The sequence below is a fragment of the Pyxicephalus adspersus genome, chromosome 11, assembly GCF_032062135.1.
Source record: "Pyxicephalus adspersus chromosome 11, UCB_Pads_2.0, whole genome shotgun sequence".
Classification (NCBI taxonomy): domain Eukaryota; kingdom Metazoa; phylum Chordata; class Amphibia; order Anura; family Pyxicephalidae; genus Pyxicephalus; species Pyxicephalus adspersus.
In genome coordinates this window covers 19,199,783-19,210,376 of record NC_092868.1, presented here as the reverse complement: position 1 = coordinate 19,210,376, position 10,594 = coordinate 19,199,783, and positions in this window count along the sequence as shown.

Here is a 10,594-nt window from a genome sequence, read left to right as displayed (position 1 = left end):
TATCAGTGATTGCGAGTCGTTAATGTTATAATAGCTAACAGATCCAAATACTTCAATTACAAAGAGTACTTTTGCCATTGAAATCTGTGGATCCATTAATGACAGAATCACATCATCAGCAAACAAACCCACTACATGTGAAGACTCACCTATTTGTATTCCTTTGATATTTTTGTTATCTCTAATAGCTTGCGCAAAGGGTTCCATAATCAGCGTAAAGAGAGCAGGTGACAAAGGGCAACCTTGACGAGTTCCATTAGAAATATTAAAAGGAGAGGACAACATATTTGATAAATATACTTGAGCCGAAGGGTAAGTATACAAAGCCATTATAGCTGACAAAATTGTACCACTCAGGCCGAATTTTTGCAACACTGCCTGTAAGTATCCCCAATGCACTCTATCGAAAGCTTTCTCCGCATCAAGCGTGAGAAATATTGTCGGTTCTCCTGAGCTTTCAGCAATTTTAATTAGACTAATTGTACGGCACGTCGCATCAGAGGCCTGACGACCCTTAACAAAACCCACTTGGTCACCATGGACCAACAGGGGTATAAATTCCTGAAGTCGTGCAGCAAATAATATAGCAAATATCTTAAGATCTGTATTTAACAGCGATATAGGTCTAAAATTTTGAGGATGAGAAGGTGCCTTTCCCTCTTTCGGGATAGTAATTATTATAGCCTTAAGCATTTCCGGAGGGAAAGAGCCATCTAGAACTGCATGATTATATACCGCCGACAAATATGGAGAGAGTAAAGATCTGTAGGACTTATAATATTCAGCTGTAAAACCATCAAATCCAGGGGATTTGTGCTCCAGTAAGCTCTTGATAGTTTTTTCTATCTCTAAAGGAGAGAACGGTCTATTTAGTAAATCCCTCTGCTCTTCTGAAAGATTTGGTAGATTTAACGAATCCAAAAAGGAATCTATTAATTTTTGAGTAGGTTGATGGATCTGTCTATCCTCTTTAAGGTTATACAATTCTTGATAATAATCTCCAAAAGCATTAGCCATATCTAAAGGATTAGTCAGCTGAGCCTTAGATTTATGATGGTATAAAAAGGGTAACCTATATCTTAGTTGTTTAGCCTTAAGTTTAGATGCTAATAATTTACCTGCCCTATTACCTTGTGCATAATAGAGAGTTTTTGTGCGTTTAAATATTTTTTCTTGTTTTTCAATAAGCAGTAAACGCAATTCCTGTCTACATCTAAACAGTTGTTGAGATATAGGGATGGTAATTTTACTTTTGTGAATATTCTCTAATTCTCCAATTTTCGTTAACAATTCACTGATAAGTCGCCGTCTACTTCTGCTCTCAATCGCCGAAAGCTGGATCAAAATACCTCTAGCAAAAGCCTTATGAGCACACCATAAAACATGGGGAGTTACTTCCGGTGACTCATTAAACTGAAAAAACTCTTTCAGTTTACCTAAAATCTTACCGTTCGTGGAGGCATGTGCAAACAGGGACACATTGTTCCTCCACAGATAAGAGCTAGGGGTCTTTTTTTCATTAGTACAGATAGACACAGGTGCATGGTCAGACCAAGTTATATTGTGAATAGAAGATGATGTCACTTGCTGTAAAGTCCATTTATCCACCAAGAACAAATCAATTCTTGAGTAAGACTGATGAGGAGCTGTAAAGAAAGTAAAATCTTTCTCAGATGAGTGGAGACAACGCCAGACATCATAAAGTTCCTCTTTTCGTAGTAAGAAATTCAATGTTGGTCTTGTGTATTTCTTGCGATTGGAAGTATCCAGTGAGATTTCTGGAATACAATTAAAGTCTCCACAGATTATAAGTGAACCTTGCTGGATTTTCTTTGTTCTTTTAATAACTTTCGACAAAAATTTCAGTGAATAAACATTTGGGGCATATAAAGACACTAATGTTCTAATTATATTGTTAAATTTAGCCACCAAAATTATATAGCGTCCCTCTAAGTCCATGTCCACTCTTATGAGAGAAAAGGATATATTGGATCCTACAGCTATAGACACTCCCTTCTTCTTCTGTGCAGATGTAGCATGAAACATATGTGGAAAATCCTTATGAGAGAAGTATGGTACTTTATCTGTCTTAAAGTGTGTCTCCTGGATACATAAAATATTGGAATCCTGTCTCTTAGCTTCATCCCAAATAGCATGTCTTTTAAATGGGCTATTCAGCCCTTTATCATTAATAGATAGGATACGAAGCCCCATTATACAAACAGTACCCCTCTGAAAAGGTAGATACTTGTTGGAATATTCTCATATTCATGTGGTAGCATCGGAGTAAGTCTTCTCTTTTCTCGCTAACCAAATACAAAACTAAAAAGCCATTGTAAACAAAACATAAAATAAAAAATAAAATCAAAAACCAGGAATTCTTAAGTTGTAAAAAAAAGTAAAAAAAAGAATCCATATTGGATTCTGAAAGCAGTATAAAACTGCACATCTTGTGTATGGGGTAACTGAGACGTGATAGCGGACTCCGGATAATAATCTTCATTTTGCAACTTCTTCATAACAAACTGAATACTCAAGCATATTTCCACTCTGGGGAAAGGTGACCCGGAGCGTGACTAGCTGTAGATACTTGTGGTTGGTTAGCTGGTTGGATGCCCCAGCTCTCAAGCAATTCAAGACCCAATTGAGGGTTCTTTATAGTATAATTGGACCCATTGCGTGAAACAATAGGCTTCACCGGGAACCCCCATCTATATTGAATATGATGTTCCCTCAATGCTAGGGTCACAATTATAAACTTCTTCCTTGCTAATAATGTAGCTTGTGATATATCCGAAAAAAGGGTGACATTAGAGTACGGCTCTGGTAATTTAGATTCTTGTCTGGACCTGGTCATTAGTTGTTCTTTAATATGAAAAAAGTGAATGCGCGCTAGAACATCTCTAGGCACTAACTCAGGTAAGTACGTAGGTTTAGGAAGTCTGTGGGCTCTGTCGATCATCAGCTCAAATGGTGTCGCTCCTGGTAATAATGTTAAAATTAACTTAGACAGATAGCCACATAACTCAGAGTGAGATATATTTTCTGGAATAACTCTAAATTTTATATTATTGCTTCTCGCCTGATCTTCCATATTTGTCAACTTTTGTTGGGCCTGTTGTAAGGTATCTTGCATCTCAGTAAGTGAATCTACCAGATCATTATGAGCTTCTGCGTAATCTCCCAATTTGTGCTCTATTTGATCAATTCTATAGCCTATTTTATGCACATCACTCTTAATTTGGTGAAAGACCGTTGAAAAATCCTGATGCAAAGAACTACGTAGGGAAATTAACATTTCCTTAAGTGTAGTATCCGATACCGGACCATCTGATGTGGGAAAAGTCCCTATATGATCGGTAAGTTCCGTTGCCACCGAAATAGGAAAAATGACTGGGCTTACCCTATTCTCGTTGTCATCAGGGGTCGATAATTTAGTTTTAACCGGGCTTGCATTAGTAGAAGAGGAGTGAGATGTGGTCTCCGATCCCCCATCTTTCCCCTTTGACACATCACCTTCAGCGTGTTCAATAAGAGAAGCTGTGTTCTTATTATGTCTGGAGATCCGCCTACTGGCGCCATCTTGGCTGGCCTGATCCGTAGCAGCAAAGAAATCAGTCAGTTTCCATGGCGTAGACCCGGTTTTGCGCTTACCCATGGCTACAGCTGACTGCCCGGGTATTCAGGAGCAAAAAAAAGTTGAAGAAAGTGCTTGATATTAGTCGCTAATTATTCCGGTGCCCGATCACGCTACAGAGCCTTAAGCGGAAGCTACCATCCGCCACCACTTCCGGCCACGCCCCACGATATAAATCTTTTCTATAATGAAGAACTACATAATTATGATACATGGATAATTTAACATGTATCCAGTCTAGTTATGTATTTACCAGACTGGAGTATATATGCCAGACACAACACTTCTAACCGGATTCGTAAAATACCCAAATTAGTCTTCTGCAACCCCGACACGTTTCGCCAGCACTAGGCTTCTTCAGAGGAGTATTAATGTAAGGACTGTACAGTCTGTGCATAAGTTCAAAAGAAAACAACAGAGTAAAAAAATACAACATACCGTATTTTTCGGACCATAAGGCGCACTGGACCAAAAGACGCACCAGTTTTTAGAGAAGGGAAATGAAGAAAAAAAAGATTCTGAAACAAATAGTGTCCTAAAATATTTTATGTGCATTAAAAACCAACAGCACAGTCATAAACACATGTAATAAACCCTGTAAAGTAAACAGCAGCATTTTAGGCTACATTTGGACCATAAGACGCAGGGACTTCTGGGGGGGAAAAAAGTGCGTCTTATGGTCCGAAAAATACGGTAGTCATACATAGTTTCACATTTGGCAAGATAATTATTGCTCATGTTTGATACTATCAAGTGCATTGCTTAGTATGTACTAGTTAAATGTGTAAATCTCAAACTTGTTACAAATAGGTACATATCTTTAAATATATATTTCAAGCTTCTGCATAATGTCACATATCAACATAATCACACATATCATCATAGTCTCATATAATAACATATGTCAAATTGTTATCAGTTGTACTAATTACGCATGACAAATTGTATAGTGTATAGGTATTTGTATTGTGGTGTAGGAATTCGTTTGTAGATATATAGGTATATATGAAGGCTAAAAAGAAGCAAAATATAAAGGTTACCTTCTGTTTTTCATGTTCTTATGGCCTAATGATGAAATTTTATGGGGAGTTAGCCACATGTGTCCCCCACTTGCACCTATAATTTTCTTCACCTCTGCCCCCCCCCCCCCCCCAGAAAAATTAAGGTTCAGGTGCTTGAAGCCTCCACCAATATGTAACAGGGTAGATTTTTTTGATGGGCAGAGTTTTTTATGTTCTGGCCATGGCCCAAACATCCACTACCCTTTCGTTTGACCAGTATAACCAGGAATATTGACAGCCCAGTCATGTGAAGAACAAAGCAAGGATTCAGCAATGCCAAGTCATAATACTCTTCACTCATTAAGGCTTCCAACTCCCCTATTTTGTTTGCCAGACTTCTAGCATTGGTGAACAGACACTTTAAACCATTGCTGCATTTTCCAACATTGTTTGCCAAATCCTTTTGTTTTTCGGTCCAACTAGTATTGCACAAGCCGATGTTTGTTTGTAACCCCTCATAATGGGAAGCTCTATACATTTATCCATAACCCTCCCTCCAACTATCCCCAATCCACCCTCCACTAGTGGCTGACCCCTGACGAACCTTTCTGCCACCATTTTTAACTGTCCCACCCCCCTCTGTCCTAGTTTAAATATCCCTCCACCATTTCCCTAAATCTTTCCCCTAGCATAGAAGACCCCCTTTCATTTAGGTGCAAACCATCTCTGGCATACAGGTTGTACCCCAATGAAAAGTCAGCCCAGTGCTCTATGAATCCAAACCCTTACCCTTTGGAACCAGGACTTAAGCCATGTGCTTAGCTGTCTAAGCTCCCTCTGCCTTTCCTGTATTGTGCATGGCACAGGTAATATTCCAGAGAACATAACCTTGTAGGTCCTTTCCTTCAACTTGAAACCTAGTTCTTTAAACTGATTTTAAGGATCCTCCATGTTCCATCTGTTTTGTCATTGGATCCAACATGGACCTGAAGGGTTAAATAAATATTGTTACAGGACTGTACAGATAGAGCTAATGTGAGCCATATACTTGTATAAGCTATATTTCCATATAAGAAGTTGTGTTTCTTCTTTTTCTATCTACTCAGTTTAATTGTTAGCAGATGGCGAAATTTCGAAATTCTTTGGAATGCAAGTACCACTATAAATGGCCAAAACTTAAACAGCTGTACGTGGACAACAACAACGCCCTTGTATACCTATGTGTATAAAAAGACCAAATCCAACAGTCAAACAGACACAACTCCCAAATGCACAATATCAGAAAACTGTGTTTTCTAACTCCACAACTCGATTCAAAGCCTCTTGTTTCACCAACCAAAAGTGAGGTCTGTCATTTTTGCCATTAGGTAGTGTCATGGTGAGGGTTTCTTTGATTCGGTGACATTGGTTACAATGGCAACATTTAAAGATGCCTTGAATCTTAGGTTGAGACTTGATTTGGGGTTCATGTTGGAAGTGGGTACTAATTGATCTTTTAATGACCGAGATTTCGAGATTCTCTATTTTTAATTGATCTTTTAATGACCGAGATTTCGACATTCTCTATTTTTAATTGATGGTTTATCTCCGATGAATTTCAAAATATGCCAATGTTGGGCTAGATTCTTGTATATAAAGATATGATGCTATTGTATCTGGGGATGATACGTCGTAGATGGAGGGTGGTTTTGGGTAGTATTTGTTTTGAAAAGAAGGTCCTTTCTCTGGTGTTTTTGGGTTTTTTAAGGAGATTATTCTGACAACTAAGGATGAGTGAGCGAGATTTGTAAGTTTGATCCCGCGGCAAATCAGGCCTTTCTTGCTTACCGAACATTTAAGCGAGAAAGGCCTTGTGATTCGGCATGAGGTAGTGTACTAGCCGAACAAACTAGGGAAAAAGCAAGGGGCGGGAACGCCCACTATTTACGGCGATATTCGCGCCTGGGAGTGATTCATGTGCTCCCAGGATGCACTGAAAGACCCAGCAGCCCAATCAGGAGAGATCTGAGCTGAGCTGACATCTGAGGGAGGGGTTAGTCACTCCATCTTGTGTTCTGTGTGAAGAATAGACGCAGGGAGAGATGTAGATTGTGACAGGGACAGGTTAGGAGCCTTTTGTAGATATACAGATATTGCAGATTTTGATGCTACCTATTCCTATGTACCAAAAAAACAGTTTCCTACTCTAAAAAAAATACAGATATTTCAGTCTTTGTTACCTCTTGCTACTTACCAAGGAAGAGCGTGTGGTAAATAAAAAAAATTCTGTCCTACTATATACCAAATACAGATATTTCAGTGTTTGATACCTCTTGCTATTTACCAAAGAAGACAGCTTGGTAAAAAAAAAATTCTATCCTACTATGTAAAAAATACAGATATTTCAGTGATTGATACCTCTTACTATTTCTCTCACAAAAATAGAGATTTTTTTTTCTGATCCCACTTGCTATCACAACAGCCAGAAAAAATTCTGTATTTCTCTAAAAAAATACATATATTTTATTGTTTTACCACTATTTATTGTTTTACCAATTGTATTGTATACCACTTGCTAATTACAAAAGAAGACCGTTTGTTAAAAAAAAATTGTGTCCTACTATATAAAAAGAAGACAGTTTGGTAAAAGTTCTGCCCTCACGGCACTGTGCGGTGTGTGTGCCCCAAGACAGTCAATTAAACAATTGTCAGAATCTTCAATAAATGGAAGAAGACACTTTCTTGTGTATTTACTGAGAAATTCCAACTCATTAACCACCTGGGCGTTTCACTAATGTCTGGATTTCTGTACCAAAAGCGGTACACTGTTTTTCATGAAATTTTTTTTTTTTAAATTGTAGAACAGAAATATGCATGAACAAGGGTCTAGTAGATATCCTGAATAAAATAAAGTTTGAAACATCCAATCATGTAAAAAAAAAAAATTAACTTTAATAATAAAATTAAATAAAAAACACAAAAATCAGTTTAACCACCGGGCCGTTAAACCCGACCTTGGTTCGGGGTAAAAACACTTGCAAAAAATGTTAAACCCAAACTTTTCTCAGGTGGTTAAACAAACATTATATTGCAATCCGATTGTCATACATTGTATGACAATCGGATTACAACTGTAAGAATATACTTACCCGGTCCCCACAGCTCCTCCGGACACATCTTCTCTCTTCCTTCTTCTCCCGGCGAGTGCAGTGACGATGTCCGGGGTTTCCCGTTGACATCGCTGCATGCGTCGGTGCGGGAGGCGGGGCGGGAAATTCAAAGAACTTTGTATTGAGCTCAATACAAAAAAGCTGTATTGAGTCCAATACAAAGAAATCTTTATATAATATATATATAATTGTATTATATATATATTATATAGGCTACTGTACATATACATTACATTATTCACTTTTTTTTTTAAAGATTTTTTTTTATGATTTTTTTTAAAGATTTTTTTTTTTTTAAAGATTTTTTTTTTTTATGTTTTATTAAAAAAAATTTTATTATTAAATTTATAAAATTTTGGACATATTTTGGTGAGTTATGCGGTAATTCATTGTAATTCGGTGAATTATTAGTAATTATTGAGTAATTCGGTGAATTATAGCCTACAATCTAAAATAAATTTCCATGCAAAAAATGTAACACTTTTTGCACGGAAGTATGGAAGTTCGGAAAGAATTAGAACACCCGGTGTTTGCGTACACGTCCCTCGGCAATTCCTGATGATGTCCGTGCGTGCGCGCGTCGATAGGGGTCGTAGTGGGAAATTCAATTATTTTGTATTGTAAAAATAAAATATATTACTATACAGTATACCTAATTATTGCATTTTCAGTATTTTTGATTTATTTATGTATTCTTGTTTAACCACCTGAGCGTTACACTGATGTCTAGATTTCTGTACCAAAAGCGTCACAGGTTTTTATGAATTGTTTTTTAAATTGTAGACCTGTAACTTACAGAAATATGTTCGAACAGGGTTCTAGTAAAAATAATGAATATAAAAAATGTTTGTTCATGATATCTACTAGACCCTTGTTCGGACATATTTCTGTAAGTTACAGGTCTACAATTTAAAAAAAAAATTTCATGAAAAACAGTGTTCCGCTTTTGGTACAGAAATCTAGACATCAGTGAAACACCCAGGAGGTTAAACAAGGATGCATAAATAAATAAAAAATACTGAAAATGCAATAATTCGGTATACTGTCTAGAAATATATTTTTCTAAAACACCTCCCAAGTGTGGTAAATTTTAAAACAGAGTACAACGTCACATACCTATAGACAAAACCACATAAATATATTTTGTATTATTTTGGATTGGATTGGATACAGGACTTTGTATTGAATCCAATACAAAATATTTGAAATTCCTGCTACGACCCCCGTCGACGGGCGTATGCACTGACATCATCAGAAATCACAGAGGGACGCGTACACGAATGCTGGGTGTTTTAATTATTTCTGTACTTCCATGCAAAAAGGAAAAAAAAAAAACATTTTTTGCATGGAAATTTATTTTAGATTGTAGGCTATAATTCTTAGGCATGACTCACCAAAATATGTCCAAAATTTTATAAATTTAATAATAAACTTCAACTGAGGTTGTCTCAGAAGACTTCCAGATTCAGAGGTTACTTCCTAGTTACCCTGGTTACAAAACCCCCTAGGGACTTCAATATACATGGTATAATAGAAACGACCAGTAGATGGCGACAGTAAAATACAATACACTATTAATAAATGACCATAAGTTTAAATGGGCAGAACAGCACAGTTCTACTGTAAACAAAATACAGATATTTCAGTGTTTGATACCTCTTGCTATTTACCAAAGAAGAGCGTTTGGTAAAAAACAATTTCTATCCTAATATATAAAAAAATACAGATGTTTCAGTTTTTGATACCTCTTGCTATTTACCAAAAAAGACAATTTGTTAAAAATAAATTTCTGTCCAACTATGTAAAAAAATACAGATATTTCAGTGTTTGATACCTCTTGCTATTTACCAAAGAAGACCGTTTGGTAAAAAAAAATTCTGTCCTACTATATAAAAAAATACAGATATTTCAGTGTTTGATACCTCTTGCAATTTACCAAAGAAGACCATTTGGTAAAAAAAAAAAAATTCTGTCCTTTTATATAAAAAAAATACAGATATTTCAGTGTTTGATACCTCTTGCTATTTACCAAGGAAGACCTTTGGTAAAAAAAAAATTGCTGTCCTGCTATATAAAAAATAACAAATTTTCAGTGTTTTATACCTCTTGCTATTTACCAAAGAATAGTGTTGGTGTAGAATAGTGTTGGTGTTCGAATTCGGGTTGTTCTTATATTCGACCCAAAAATGACTGTTCAAATTCGGGTAGACCCAACCCGAAAAAAACGAGATCCGACGGTAAAAATTCGGATAAAAAAAAATGTGTTAAAAAAAGAATAAAAATTAATGGTAAATTAATTTATGAAGTGTTTGTGTTTATTAAACTTTTTTTTTTTAGGTTATCCTACAATGACATGATATCTCTTAAGCTGCGTACACACTTCCAATTTTTATCGCTGGTAAACGAACGATGAACGATCCTGCACGATATCTGCGAACAATCGTATGGCACCGATCCTGTACATACAGATAACGACACGATCGTTCGCAGATATTGTACACACGATAGATGCGATTGTTTGAACGATACAGGAAGTGACGTGCACCACAGGAAATGAATACTGTGTGCGAACAGTCAGATCAAACGAATAAAGATATTATTTATTATTTATTTATGCAGAGTTCATACTGGTTTCCCCTGAAGAGGAGGTAGTACACTCTGTGGTGGAAATTGAGCCACGTATGTACCCAACTTTTAGAGAGGTAGGTTGCATATAATTGTGTGTAATTTAACTTTTTATTTTTGTTTGCTCTTATTACAGTATCAGAGGGAGAGCGAGAAAGTCCTGAGCCAGGCACGTCAGGGCA